The following is a 16,342-nucleotide window of genomic DNA, read 5'->3' as shown; positions in this document are numbered from 1 at the left end:
CCCGGACCGAGGCACGAACCCGTGTCCCCTGCATCGGCAGGCAGACTCTCAACCACTGCGCCACCAGGGAAGCCCGATAAATTTTTTAAAAGGCAGGAAAGGATGAAAGAAATGAGGACAGGATGGGAGAAAAGAAAATAAATAGCATGAAGGTAGACTTAAAACCGAGAATGTCTGTCATTATATTAAATATATATAGACTATAAAGTCTAAAAGGAAACATTGTCAGACTGGTAAGGAACAAAAAACAAATCTACCTCTATACTTTTTATAAAAGATTCTATATAAACACAATAACACAGTAGAATGTTAAACAATAAAAACATACTAATCAAAAGAAAGCTGTTGCAGCTTTATTAATATCAAACTCCAAGGGAAGAAATATCATTAAAGTTATAGAGAGATGTTTCATTTTAGCAAAACAGCAAATTAAACAGGAAGGTTAAAAACTCATAAGTTTGCAATAATAATAATTCTTCCAAATACATAAAACAAAATTTGACAGAAATGGAGAACTTGACAAATCCATAGTTGTGTGTGTGTATATATATATACATACATACATATATATATTTTTAAAGAAGATGTTGGGGGTAGGAGTTTATTAATTAATTTATTTATTTTTGCCGTGTTGGGTCTTCGTTTCTGTGCGAGGGCTTTCTCTAGTTGCGGCAAGCAGGGGCCACTCTTCATTGTGGTGTGTGGGCCTCTCACTATCACGGTCTCTCTTGTTGCGGAGCACAGGCTCCAGACGCTCAGGCTCAGTAGTTGTGGCTCACGGACCTAGTTCCTCCGTGGCATGTGGGATCCTCCCAGACCAGGGCTCGAACCCATGTCCCCTGTATTAGCAGGCAGATTCTCAACCACTGCGCCACCAGGGAAGCCCCATAGTTGTATATTTTAATAAACTTCCCTTAGTGAATGATAGAAGACAGACATAAATCATTCCCATTAGAGAAGATCTGAACAAAACTATTAACCAATTCATTTAACTCCTTTTTAGAACACTATACCCAAATAACTATAGAATATACATTCTCTTGAAGGCATATAAACCATTTAATAAAGCTGGCCATATGCTGGATAATAAAGCAAGTGTTATCAAATATCAAAGTATTTACACCATAAATCACCTTTGACTAAATAAGAATTAAACTGAACAGGAAGTTAAAAAGGATAACCAGAAGATCCCCAAGTATTTTGAATTTAAGCAATCAATAATAAAAGTATAAAAATCCAATAAAAAATAGAACACTTGAAAACCCCTTTAAAGGGCATATCCAACTAGCTAATAATTGTATGAATAAGGAGCTCAGTGTCATTACTCATCAGGGCAATACACATTAAAAGCACCCACACCCACCAGGAGGACTAAAATTTAGAACACCAACAAAACCAAGTATTGTGCAAGTTACGGAACTCTGCTGCATTACTTGTGGAAGCATCAGGTAGTAAAACAACTGTGGGAAATTGGCAGTATTTACTAAAGCAATTCCAACCCTAGATACATACCCAAAAGAAATGAATGTATTTGCTTTCAGAAAGACATACACCAGGATTTTCATAGATTTAACTGAAAATGAAACAGTAACAAATTCATAAATAATACAATGAATTGAGATATGTATAAATTTGATATCTATAATAGTAAAAAGAAAAAAAGAATAAACTACTGCAACATATAAAAACATAGATGTAATAGCTGTATCCTATAGGCATTATGTTGAACAAAAGCCAGACACAAAAGCTTCCATATAACATGATTTAATGTATAGTTGACCCTTGAACAATATAGGTTTGAACTGTATGGGTCCACTAATATGAAGATTATTTTCCATAAATATATTGGAAAAATTTTGGAGATTTTTGACAATTTGAAAAAAATTCACAGTGGAGCCATGTAGCTCTCTCTCTGATAACTGGAGAAAATTTGTATCAGCCTATCATCACAGGTAAGTTGTTTTTTTTAAAAAATGTAACAATGATTCCAATACTGTGTTATGAATATGACTGTAATACTGTATGCCATAAACATTTTACAATGATCCATTTCAGTCATTAGTGTACAGGCTAGGCTACTCCGAGGCCATCATATTGATTACACTAAGCTACCAAAAATCAATCATATTGCTGCTTCTTTGTTATCAGCACAAATCGTTATACCTGTAAATAAATGAGTTTCTTTTTCCCATTATCTTTTCATTTTTGATGTCTAGTGTTAGTAATACATATAACATCTATACTGTTTTATATCATGAAAGACAGTTTTGATATAGATACTGATAAACAATTCATCTTGTAAACAGGGTAAACTTAAACAGGGTAAACTTAGAGTAATGATAAATACAGTACTCTAATGTATTTTCCCTTCTTTATGATTTTCTTAACATTTTCTTTTCTCTCACTTGCATATTGAAAGAATACCATATATAATATATATACCTTACAAAATGTGTTAACATACTGCTTATATTATCAGTAATGCTTTTAGTCAGCAGTAGGTCACTAGTTGTTAGGTTTGAGGGGAGCCAAAGTTAGTTATACACAGATTTTCAGCTAAGTGTAGGGGATCAGTGTCCCAAACCCCCATGTTGTTCAAGAGTCAACTGCATATACATTTCAAGAAGGGGCGTAACAAACCTATGGCAATAGAAGCTAGAACAGTGGTTCCTTTAGAGAGTATTGCTATGGAAAGGAGTACAAGGGATCCCTTTCATGTGCTGGAAATATCATATATTCTTGATCTTGCATCCAGTAAAACATGCGTATACATATTTAAACGTTCACGGAAACAAACACTTGAAATTACTGCATTTTATGCTCTTTCTTAATGTAAATTTTACCTGATTAAATAAGGGAAAAGGGAAGTAAAGCTATAAATAGACCATTTGCAACTAGATTTTTACACATTTCTAATGTTGATTCTTTTACAGCTGGTTAGTTTGCTAACAGAACCTCTTCTGCTCCATCCTGTGTGGTTAAGTATCTGTGACCCTCCAAGCACAATAACATGAGCACAGATATAACACTTGCATTGTCTACCAACTGCTTTGCCACCATTAAGAAACTGGAAAATGTTACCAGGAGCCATCATAGACCTTTATTTTCTTAATATTACCCTGTCTTTAAGGGTAAATTATCATGATACAGCCACATGCTTGAATATGGTTCTAAAGTAGAAAATTTACCTTCTTTGTATTGAGTACACTTTGCTCTTTTTAATCAGAATCCTTTAGCATAACTTAAATATACACATATAATAGTGTCAGTAGTAGGAAACCATTTATCAATTTCTATGTCTCATTTCTCATCTCAAGTACTTTTGGGAAACCCTAGATTTAATATCTTAAGGATGAAAGGAGTTGTTCAGCTTAAAATAATTTTTATGTAATTTTGATAATTACTGAAAGAACGTTCAAGTGTAAATCTATTCTAAATTGCTTGCACTGTGCTTTAGTGTATTTGAAAATTAAGGGATATGTATTAAGTCCAAGTTTTCATTTTTAATCTATTTGCATTAATTAACAATTTCATTTTTCAACCACAAAGAATACAGAACACTGTAGGCAAGGCAAAAATTTACCTTTACTCTCTTATGGTCTGAGAATTAAATTGAGGTAAGATAGATTAGCAGGAGAAAAGCATACAGATTTTTACATGTACATGGGAGCTCCCATAGGTATATGGATACCAAAGGAATTGGCAAAACCTAAAATGCTTACCTAGTTGATTGAACAAAGTGGCAATTGTGGAAAAGTAAAATGCATGGGGAGGCTAAAGGAAGATAAGTTATTTTAACAAGGTCTGTTTGTACAGACTTTTCTCAGCTTTGACTCTATCTCTGGTGACTAGAAAGTTTTCTCCCTATACAGAGAAGGCAGAGTGTCCTTTTTTGTATCTGCTCTATTTCAAGTGTCTTTAGCTCAAAATAATCCTTATGTTAAAGTGTCATATTTAGAGGTGGCGTATTCTACCACCCTTCAGCATTATATAGTACTTGTTATATAGGTACAGTAATAAATTTTTTAAAATTGTTTTAAATATGATTAGGCATTTCAGCTACTATTTCCTTTCTAATTAGGAAAAATTACTTAATTGCTGCAAAGTATTTGTTTTACTTATTAACTATTTTATACTCATATATAACATGGATTTCCAATATCTAAATCTATATATAAGGATGACTGAATGAAGAAAAGAAACAAAAGAGTTTGGAAAATGAGTACAGGTGTTTCATTTAGCTTAAATTTTTTTAAATATAATTTTCCCACTTTCAACTATATGATGTGGCATTCAAAACTATAATAAATTCGCATAGGGTCTCAAGTTTATCTGAGTTTCAATAAGGGACTGTACAAAAATCAACTGAAAGAGGTTTTCCATGTCTCCTAAAAAAAAAAAAAAGAAAAGAAAAAGGCCAGGCAACATTATTTTATGGACAGAATTCAGTGGGCCTTTTGAGAAGGATTAGGCTCGATCCTTCTTGGCTGAGACAGAGTCCATAATCAGGGTTTGAAATTAGGAAAATTCTAAATTTTATTTCCTCACACTTGGAAAATAGTTTTCAAACTCACTGAAAAAGAGAAAGGAAGTAAATATATGATCAGCTATGAGGAGAGTTTTTCTGTCCCAACAATACTTAGGGTAGCTTGGCCACCAGCTTCATAGAAGTTGTTACTTCCAGAAAAACAAAACGACCTGGTACGGTGGATCCAAACCCAATCTGATGTTTGATAAAATCATATATACTCATTTTTTTAATACAGGCAGATCTAATGTATAATTCCAATGTATCTTTTTAAAATTTCATATTTCTATTTATACTGAAAGCATATTTTTTATTTAATCATAACAAAATTAAAATGTAGCTGAAGTGAAACTAGATTGCCAGTTTCATAACACTTCATATGTAATTGTCATATTATGATTTATAATAAGAAATATATATTTGGTCTTCATTCCCATTTGTGGCACACAGCTCCTAAAACCCTTGTAATATCCTAATATAGTGATAAGAGCTACAGAGGCATCTTTTGTTATACTTTTTGCTCCTGGTTCCTGACAGCTCCAGGGACAAAAAAGTGAAAGGAATGTCTTTCGTTATTCATAACAGCTTCCTTTCAACCTTCCCTGACTTTATGTTAATGAGGTGATATTTGGAAAGCTTCTAGACAACCCTGGGATGGGCTGGCTGCCAGGGGAACCAATCACATCATTAGAGGGTTGGAACTTCCAGCCCCACCTTCAGACCTCTGGGCAGTGGACAGGTGCTAGAGGTTGAATTAGCCATTAAGGCCAATGACATAATCAGTCATGCCTATAAAATAAAGCCTACATAGAAATCCCTGAACTGTGGTGGTCAGAGGTTGGTAAACCTTCACTAACTTACATCAACCTTCCAGGATGGTGAACATGTGGAAGTGCTGGGAGGGCAGGACCAGGGAGGGCACAGAAACTCTACACCACTCCCACATACCTTGCCCTGTATATCTCTTCCATCTGGATGTTCCTGAGTTGTAACTGGTCATCTAGTAAGTAAACCATTTTCTTCAGTTCTGTGAGCTGTTCTTTCAAGTTATCGAACCCGAGGAGTCCTGGGAATTTGTCGTTTATAGCTGGTCAGAAACCCAGGTGATAATCTATACTTCAATTGTCCGAAGTAGTGTGGAAGCATTCTTATGGAACTGAGGCTTTAACCTGTGGGATCAGATGCTATTTCCAGGTACGTAGTGGCAGAACTGAGTTAAATTATAGAACATGCAGCTGTGTGGGAGAATTGCTGGGGATGGGGGGAAAATCCCACACATTTGGGGACCAGAATTATTGAAAGTAGAGTGTTGAGAGGAGAATAACAGACTTTTCTGGTCAGTACAGTACTTCCTAAAATATTCCTCCTCAACAGAAGTTGAGGAGGAATATTTTAGGACCAGAGAGTAATTATATTCAGCTTTCCATTCTTTTATATATTTATATAGACAATATATAAAAAAATGGGTGTAAATGTGTTTCAGTAAGTCTTTATTTACAAAAAAAGTGGCAGAACGGATTTGGTTCATGGGCCACATCTTACTGTTCACTGCTCTAAAATGAAAAGTCAAACGTAAAAATGTTAAATTTATGGGGTCATTGTTTTGGTTTGGTATGGTGTTTGCATATGGGTTTTCACACATTTCAATCTTAATCAGTAGCTGCTGATTTCCTATTATAAAAAATAAAGAAAATTAACACATTTACACTTATTCCCATTTCTCCTTTACTGAAGTTTGGTGTTTGTCAGTTATATAATAAATAATATTTTACCAATTTCAGCATTAAAAACAAGACTTATTCTCTCCATTGGTCTATCTTCCTAACGATCAATCAAGGCGCCCTATAATACTGTAAGAATACCGGTACTATATGTAAACAAGCAAATACAGAGACTGCACTATGCAACCAGCAAGAAAAGTACACAAGGTGGGTCTAATTATTTATAAAGTGATTAGGAAAGAATTTAAATTCCACTGTTTTTGTGTATTTCTGGAGCCGTAGGTGCACATCACACTGGAATCCACTGCCTTAACTAAACACCCTGAACTTCGTTTCTCACTTCCTCCAATGTGAAGGAAATAGATACGATTTTACTAGATAAAAAGAAACAGATGCTTACAAATGGCGTGTCCTCTAAAATTGCAAATTCATTACAAATATTTGTCCAAACAGATTAATAAATTGCCACATAGGATTCATTCCTCTTCTCCCCCAAGATGGCAAACGCTTAAAATCTTATCATGCAGACGCTACCTGCCCACATTCCATCTCTGCTAGCTTCAGTGCCCTGTGTTGTGCCCAGCTTCCAACAGCTATCACCTGCCTTTGGTTGCCTGAGGATTTTCTCTGGAACCAGCTTTGCCACCTACTTGATAGGCTGTAAGAGCAGGGGAATTAATAACTCCAGGAACAGCCCTTGAACAAAGGCTCACAGGAGTTCATGTACACATCTCCCAGCTCTGTTGCCCATCTCTTGAGTCTGTTTTACATAGACCCCCATAACTCCTCCGGTGGGATTAAGCTTTAGCTGCCCATAGTGGTACCTAGTTGATAACTCTCCACTTGTTGGTTGCCTTTCCTTCCCCTTCTTATCTCACTTCTTTGCATCCTGACAGGTTCCTTTACCTCCCATATCCTGAAGCAAATGTTAGTACACCCATCTTACAGACCAGGAAACTGAAAATTAGAGACTGTAAACAACCATCTATGAACACAGATCTTCCTGGCTATGGAGCCCTTGTTACTGGACACTTTATCTTTTAATATATATTTTTTTGCAGTTTACTCCTAAGAAGCAACAGGACATAAAGCTCAGCAGTAGTAATAATTGTGCTTATTCTATGCCAGCTACAAGTACCACTTCACTTAATCTTCACAATAATTCTATGAGGTAGTTACTATTAGTAAGCATTTCTATGTTAAAAAAAAAAAAAACAGGTCATAGAAAAGTTAAGTAATTTAGGGTAGTGGTGGTATCAGGACTTGAACCAGCACATCTGACTCAAGAGTACCAGCTTTTACAGCCTCCACTCTGCTACTTCCCAGGAGAGCAGAGCTTCTACTCACTTTTCAAACAAAATAATCAGTTAGTGCTTTTGCTATGCTTCTACCCAGTGGCACACAGCAGAAGCATTGCTGGAAGTCTGTGGACATTTTCTAATGAGTTTTGTCTGATGCTGATATCAAAATAATTAGACTCATTTCTTCCTTTGTGAAGTGCTTCACACAGTATCATAACAAATAGTATGATCTAGATAGTATTACCTCTATTTTAAACTATCTAAGCTTCAGTTTCTTTAAGTAACAGGCTCAAGATCATCACAAATAATAGGTGTCAGCACCTAGATTTAATTCTAGGTTTGCCTGAGTCTAGTGCCAGAACAATTTTCATGATACCTCCCTGTTTCAGCAGCCCACCCACTTAAAGATGTCAGAAAAGGCATTTCACAGGACTGGCTTCAGGGGAGTTTCATTTTTAAGTGAGCCAGATGGCCCTTCTTGGCATTTGTTGCTGTCTTGTTATCTCCGCTTGTAAGGATATCCTTGGTCTCACCTCACCCTCTTCGTAAACTTCAGTTTACCATCAACCCTCCTCCAGAAGTGAGGGTCCTGTAGGCCTCCCAGGTTGGTGAGATAGTGGTGCTGAAGAGGGATATAAGCACAGCCAACAGCCTCATTTGTCCACGAAATCTTCCCCTTTCCCTCCAAGAAACCCCAGGGATAAGTGGGTTATTTACATACTTGTTAGTTTATTATTTTTTTAAGCATTGTCATTTTTAAAAGCAGAATGGCACCATGGCACCTGTCTATCCAAAAATCTTAGTCTTTTCTCCCAGTACACCCCTCATCACCTTTCCACTGTGGCAACGGGTTTGTCTCTCAGTCTTTCTCAATCTCTCTATCCCTCTTGTTCTCCTTTTTCTCTCTCGTACCATATACACACTAACACATAAGCACCCCAGTCCCCATACACATTTAAAAATTTGCTCTTAGAAGATTTCATTAAATTCACTCACAGCAAAGTATTAAAATCAAAAGCTTTATCTCCATAGGGCTATTTGCATTTTGAGCCTCAGCTGCAGCTTGCAGAATTAAAAGTTTATCTCACTTAAAGGAATTTCATACATCAGTGACCAGCTATTACAGGGAACAAGGTATCTTTTAAAAATCCTATACAAATACACCCCAGCCTGGCTAATGGAGGAAGAAGATTTGAGGGGCATTGCTAGGCATATCTTAATAAGCATTGGCCACAGTTATTATTACCTGATGGTTTGTGTTCTAAATATGCACCACTTGGGACCCACTCTGAAATTCAGACAGGTACCACCAGAATTGCAATAAGCAGAAGCCGCACAATAACGACAGCCCTTTGCTTTCTAAACACATTTATCAAAACCTGGCAAGACATCGCCCCCAATTGAATAAACAAAACTAAGATCAGTGTCTTTTCCTCAGGGGTGTTCTGTCTCTGCCAGCAAGAAAATGTCACGGCTGACACCATTTCTTCACAGAACTGATAACCCAGCAACTTCACTCAGTATCTCTGAGGCTCCTGGGGAAAGATTCTTTGATATGGAATCTTGCTCTCAGGTCTTTTTTTTTTGGTCAGGGAACAAACAGGCATCCTGAGACAGCCCAGTTATCTCTCCTTCCCTGTCCTTGGAGAGTTCCTCTATCTGTAGGTTTGGCTGCCAGTTTTCTAAGGGTCCAGTAAAGTTGCAAGCTAGCCCCTGTTGATTCTTTTTTAGGCAAGAAAATTTGTTTCTATAATTGCCTCAGGGAGGAGGAAAGCTCCAAATGGGAAAGAAGTAGCAATTTCATTTGCAACAATTCTTCTGGGAAGTTTAAACATAATCTCCTCCCTGAGAATTTCATTAGACTTTACCTGGCTCATTCCCAGGGAAGCTTTAAGACTCAACGGAGATGTCACCTCTTCTGGGAAGACTCCCTGACTGCCAGTCCTTGTTAGGATGCTCTAATCAATGGTTCTGGACTCCCTTTCATTGTTGCTCTTATCTCCCTGGATTTTAATTTTGATTGTCTGCCCCATTGGATTGGGGTCTTGAGGGTAAATCTGTGTCCGTGTACTATATCCCTATAGTACTAGTATTTAACTCAGTCCAGCTAAGCTAGACATTTAAAGAAAAAAAAAAAGGACATTTCTATCCTTCAATAGAATTCTGGGAGGAGTCAGGTGTAGTTTAGTGAGGTCAGTTCATCCTCATTTTGCCCCTAATGCCTTTGAAGACATGTTGTGGGTCCATTTGGCAATCTCAACAATGATGCAGAAAACTTTAATTGCAGCAAGTTTATTGAACTTGATCCTGATTGGAGAATTTCTTATTCTACCCCAAAGCCCTAGTGCCTTGCAAGTAATACACTACTTCCAAGAATAATTGTGACCAGAGATTCAGAAGAAAGAAATAATGGATAGTGCCAATGCTAGTTTTGTTTTTAATCATCATGTCACTGTCTTTGTAAAACACAGACATTTCTAGATGTGGGTTGAGGATAGGAAGAGAAAAGAATAACTCCCAAACAGTCCTGAAACTTTTTCTTTCTTATGGTGAGTATCAGGGAACAGTGGGTCTAATCATGCTACCACGCTGAGGCAGGCACTATCAGCAGAAGACACAGATGTGAACAGGTATAAAAGCCACCTTTTCGGGGGCTTCCCTGCTGGCACAGTGGTTGAGAATCTGCCTGCCAATGCAGGGGACACGGGTTCGAGCCCTGGTCTGGGAAGATCCCACATGCTGCGGAGCAACTAAGCCCGTGCACCACAGCTACTGAGCCTGCGCGTCTGGAGCCTGTGCTCCGCAACAAGAGAGGCCACCACAATGAGAGGCCCGCGCACCGCAATGAAGAGTAGTCCCCGCTTGCCACAACTATAGAAAGCCCTCGCACAGAAACGAAGCCCCAACACAGCCAAAAATAAATAAATTAATTAAAAAAAGAAAAATCTTAAAAAAAAAAAAAAAAAAGCCACCCTTTCTCCTAAAGTTTGTGTGTACCATTTCCAGTTGCAGCACTCAACTGTTCCCTGTGTGATGTTATCAGGGCACTGAAGCAACCTGCAAACAATAGATGGAGACAAACCCAAATGTTACTGTTGGAGGAGAGCTCCTTACAGCATGTGGCCTCAGTGGGACGAGGTGATGACCTAGAGACCTTGGCACTGACTGCGGATTAATAATCACCCAAGAGCAGTGAGGAAAGCTCCAAATGCAGACAGAGACAGAGTCCTGAGGAAGAACTGGGAGTTGATATCATTGACAATGCAAGATTCTGTTGAGGTTTTGAAGTCAAAGGAAGAATGAATAAAAGAATGAATCTTAGAGTTTGTGCCTCCCTAACTCTGGTCTGCTGCAGCTGCCAGAGGTTGACCCCCTTCCTGGGCCTTGGACAAACAGACCTGCTAGAACAGGAAGAGCCCACTCTCACTAGCAAATGGAGCCTCAAAACACATGACAGACTACTTTTTTTGGTATCTAATATCCACTTTGTAAATGAAGTCTTTTAAATAAATGTATTGCATATTAAATAATGCATACTCACCACACAAATTATACAAGCAACACAAAATCTTTGAAGACAAAGAAAAAAACAGGCCAATGACAATAATATATAAATGTTTTAAAACTTTTATAGCTGGAGAACATCATTCCAGATGCATTTCCAGTTAAAAAAGCCAGTAGAAATATTAATGATTAGAAATACTGGGTAATATTGTGATTATATTTCTCAAGCCATTATAAAATTATTTAATTTAATTTCATTTGCCAAAGAAAAAAGTTAAAAACTAAAGGAACTATTGGACGGCTTATAAGTATTTCTAGAGAAAAACAGATATTTATTGGTGACAATATATAAGATTGTAGAAAACTGATTAAGAAAATTACAAGTTTTGCTTGATAACATATTTTTTAAATCACATTTTTTATGTAGTATTTAGTAATTCTCTGCTATGACAAATGAAGGAAAGTTTCCTTTCTACTTTCAACCTCCCTAAAATCCTCAATTTCATTAATTGTATTTTATTATTATTATATATTCAAGATTTATAATCACAATCTAAGGGTCTGAGCAAAGACTCAAATTCAATATCCCAAATAATGACTTCTAATACTTGATATTTTTAACAGAATTTTTGCAAAGTATTTTATTTAAGAACTATGTAGCATAGACTTTTTGGTAGTAGTACTCGCTTCCCACAACTGTTATCTACATATGTCAGTGTTCTCATTTTACCCTCTCAGTTACTAGTTAACAACATTATAACAGTTATTTTTTAATATTGAATTCTCTGTTCAAATAGATGGGGTGGCTCCCATCCCCTGATTAGAACTACTGATACAGAAATGTATGCAACATATTCCATTTAAACTTCATACTTTCAACTTCAAACTTTCGTAATTCAAACTTTCCCAAAGTATGTTCTAATGATCAGTAATGCTATAAGATGTTCAAAAAAATCGAAAAGGGGCTTCCCTGGTGGCGCAGTGGTTGAGAGTCCGCCTGCCGATGCAGGGGACACGGGTTCGTGCCCCGATCCCGGAAGATCCCACATGCCGCGGAGCGGCTGGGCCCGCGAGCCATGGCCGCGGAGCCTGTGTGTCCGGAGCCTGTGCTCCGCAACGGGAGAGGCCACAGCAGTGAGAGGCCCGCGTACAGCAAAAAAAAAAAAAAAAAAAATCGAAAAGGCTTTTGGTTGGAAAAGATTACGGAAACAGCACATCACAACCCTCCCATGGTCTATTACTATATAATTTAGCACTGAGTAGCATAAACTTTTTATTGTATTTAATAATCCTTGCTTTGTGTCCCAACCAAATTGTTTGGGTTCAAAAAGGGGTCTATCACTTCAAAGTTGTGTAAACCTGAGCACATCACTCAGTCTCAATAAGCAGTATTCCTTTCTGTAAGATGGAGATCAAGTACCTCCCTCACTGGGTTATTGTTAGGATTGAATGAAATAACTTATGAACACCCAGTACTTAAGTTAACAAATGATAGAGCAAAGACTGCCACCATGTCCTGCCCGCCACGCATCGCACATGGTGGGGCATCACTCCAGGACCTTGCTTCAGATGCTTAAGCTCTCTCATCCTTTAAAACATTGATGACTTTATTGCTTACTCTTTCTTTGGTCTTGAAGCTGAGCAAACACAGGCCTGCAGGGTGCAGCCCAACAACTGGCAGAGCCAGCCAGGAGACCAAAGAAACTCCCATGAGTGCTGAGATATCAGGAAATACAAGACAGGGAATGGAGAGTTGCAGGGCTTTCCACTAATATGTGGGGCCCGAAAGTTGCAGGGGTAATCCTGGAGTGGCTGTCTACTGACATATGGGGCCCAAAAGTTGCAGGGTAATCCCAAAATTTTCAGGGGAAATCCCAGGCTGGCTGTCCACTGTATGTGGGGTCTTGTGGTGTCGGTCCTTGATTAATGGGGGCTGCCAAGAGATCTATAGAACAATGGCCTCTAATGGCTGTACTACTGTATCAAAGTGAGCCTTTTGTAACTGGTTAAGCTAGCTTTCTAGAAGGAATTGGTATTTCTCTTATGCCTTTGATATGTAAATGACACATTAGACATGAGATTTAATTGATATTTATAGGACATTCCATTCGAAAGCAGCAGAAAACACTTTCTTCTCAAGTGCACATGGAACATTCTCCAGGATAGATCACACCTTGGGTGACAAATCAAGCCTTGGTAAATTTAAGAAAATTGAAATCTTATCAAACATTTGCTTGTTTTTGTCTTTCCTATTTATCTTGGGGTTTTTTTGGTCTGTTTGTTTTCATTTGTTTTCTTCCTGCCCTCTTTCTTTACCCCCGCCCCAACCTTTTTTGCTAGACCGTGTGTCCTGTGGGGTATTCATTCCCAGGCCAGAGGTCAGACCTGAGCCTCTGGGGTGTGAATGCCTAGTCCAGGATTCTGGAACACCAGAGAATTCCTGGCCCCAGGGAATATTAAATGGCAAGAGCTCTCCCAGATGTCTCCATCTCAACTCCAAGACCTGGCTCCACCCAACTGCCTGCAGGGTCCAGTGCTGAATGCCCCACACCAAACAACAAGCAAGACAGGAACACAAATCCACCCATCAGCAGACAGGCTACCTAAAGTCATACTAAGCCCACAGACACCCCAAATCACACCACTTGACGCAGCCCTGCCCATCAAAGGGACAAGATCCAGCTCCACCCACCAGAATGCAGGCACCAGTCCCTCCCACTAGGAAGCTTACACAAGCCACTGGACCAATCTCACCCACTGGGGGAAGACACCAGAAGCAAGAGGATGATAATTACCTTAAATGTAAATGGATTAAATGTTCCAACCAAAAGACACAGACTGGCTGAATGGATACAAAAACAAGGCCTCTATATATGTTGTCAGCAAGAGACTCACTTCAGACCTAGGGACACATACAGACTGAAAGTGAGGGGATAGAGAAAGATATTCCATGCAAATGGAAATCAAAAGAAAGCTGGAGTAGCAATACTCATATCAAACATAATAGACTTTAAAATAAAGACTGTCACAAGAGACAAGGTAGGACACTACAGAATGATCAAGGGATTAATCCAAGAAGAAGATATAAGAATTGTAAATATTTATGCACCCAACATAGGAGCACTTCAATATATAAAGTAAACACTAAACAATAAAAGGGAAAATCGACAGTAACACAATAGTAGTGGGGAACGTGGACACTCCACTTACACCAATGGACAGATAATCCAGAAGAAAACTAATGAGGACACAGAAGGCTTAAATGGCACATTAGACCAGATAGACTTAATTGATATCTATAGGACATTCCATCTGAAAGCAGTAGAATGTACTTTTTTCTCAGCTATACATGGAACATTCTCCAGAGTAGATCACATGTTGGGTCACAAATCAAGCCTTGGTAAATTTAAGAACATTGAAATCATATCAAGCATCTTTTCTGACCACAACACTATGAGATTAGAAATCAATTACAGGAAAAAAAAAACTATAAAAAACACAAACTCATGGAGGCTAAACAGTATGCCACTAAATAACAAGAGATCACTGAAGAAATCAAAGAGGAAGTCAAAAAATACCTAGAAACAAATGACAATGAAAATACAATAACCCAAAACCTATGGGATGCAGCCAAAGCAGTTCTAAGAGGGAAGTTTATAGAAATACAATCCCAACTCAAGAAACATCTCAAATGAACAACTTAACCTTACACATAAAGCAACTAGAGAAAGAAGAACAAACAAAACCAGAAGTTAGTAGAAGGAAAGAAATCAAAGATCACAGAAGAAATAAATGAAATAGAAATGAAGAAAAACAATAGCAAAGATCAATAAAACTAAAAGCTGGTTCTTTGAGAAGATAGACAAAACTTTAGCCAAACTCATCAAGAAGAAAAGGGAGAGAACTTAAATCAATAAAATTAGAAATGAAAAAAGTTAAAACTGACACTGCAGAAATACACAGGATCATAAGAGACTACTATTAGCAACTACATGCCAATAAAATGGACAACCTGGAAGAAATGGACAAATTCTTAGAAAAGTATAATCTTCCAAGACTGAACCACAAAGAAATAGAAAACATAAGCAGACCAATCACAGGTAATGAAATTGAAACTGTAATTTAAAATCTTCCGACAAACAAAAGTCCAGGACCAGATGGCTTCACAGGTGAATGCTATCAAACATTTAGAGAAGAGCTAACAACCATCATTCTCAAACTCTTCCAAAACATTTGAGAGGAAGGACCACTCCCAAACTCATTCTAGGAGGCCACCATTGCCCTGATACCAAAACCTGACAAAGATATTACAAGAAAAGAAAATTACACACCAATATCACTGATGAATACAGATGCAAAAATTCTCAACAAAATACTAGCAAACAGAATCCAACAACACATTAAAAGGATCATACACCATGATCAAGTGGGATTTATTTCAGGGAAGCAAGGATTCTTCAATATACACAAATCAATCAATGTGATACACCATCGTAACAAACTGAATAAAAACCATATGATCATCTCAATAGATGCAGAAAAAGCTTTTGACAAAATTCAACACCCATTTATGATAAAAAAAAAAAAAAAAAACTCTCCAGAAAGGGGGCATAGAGGGAACCTACCTCAACATAATAAAGGCCATATATGACAACCCACAGCAAAACATCATTCTCAACAGTGAAAAACTGAAAGCATTTCCTCTAAGACCAAGAACAAGACAAGGATGTCCACTCTCCCCACTATTATTCAACATAGTTTTGGAAGTCCTAGCCACAGCAATCAGAGAAGGAAAAGAAATAGAAAGAATAAAATTTGAAAAGAAGAAGTAAAACTGTCACTGTTTGCAGATGACATGATACTATACATAGAGAATCCTAAAGCTGCTACCAGAAAACTACTAGAATTCATCAATGAATTTGGTAAAGTTGCAGGATACAAAATTAATACACAGAAATCACTTACATTCATATACACTAACAACAAAAGATCAGAAAGAGAAATTAGGGAAACAACCCTATTTACCACTGCATCAAAAATTAAAATAGCTATGAAAATAAACCAACTTAAAGCCACAAAAGACCTGTACTCAGAAAACTATAAGATGCTATAAAAGAAATTGAAGATGACACAAACAGATGGAGAGATATACCATGGTCTTGGATTGGAAGAATCAACATTTTGAAAATGACTATACTACCCAAAGCAATCTATAGATTCAATGCAACCCTTATCAAATTACCAATAGTATTTTTCACAGAGTTAGAACAAAAAGTTTTACAATTTGT

The sequence above is a fragment of the Mesoplodon mirus genome (assembly GCF_964341445.2).
Source record: "Mesoplodon mirus genome assembly, chromosome: 4".
Taxonomy (NCBI): Eukaryota; Metazoa; Chordata; class Mammalia; order Artiodactyla; family Ziphiidae; genus Mesoplodon; species Mesoplodon mirus.
Note: the sequence above shows the minus strand (reverse complement) of the source record.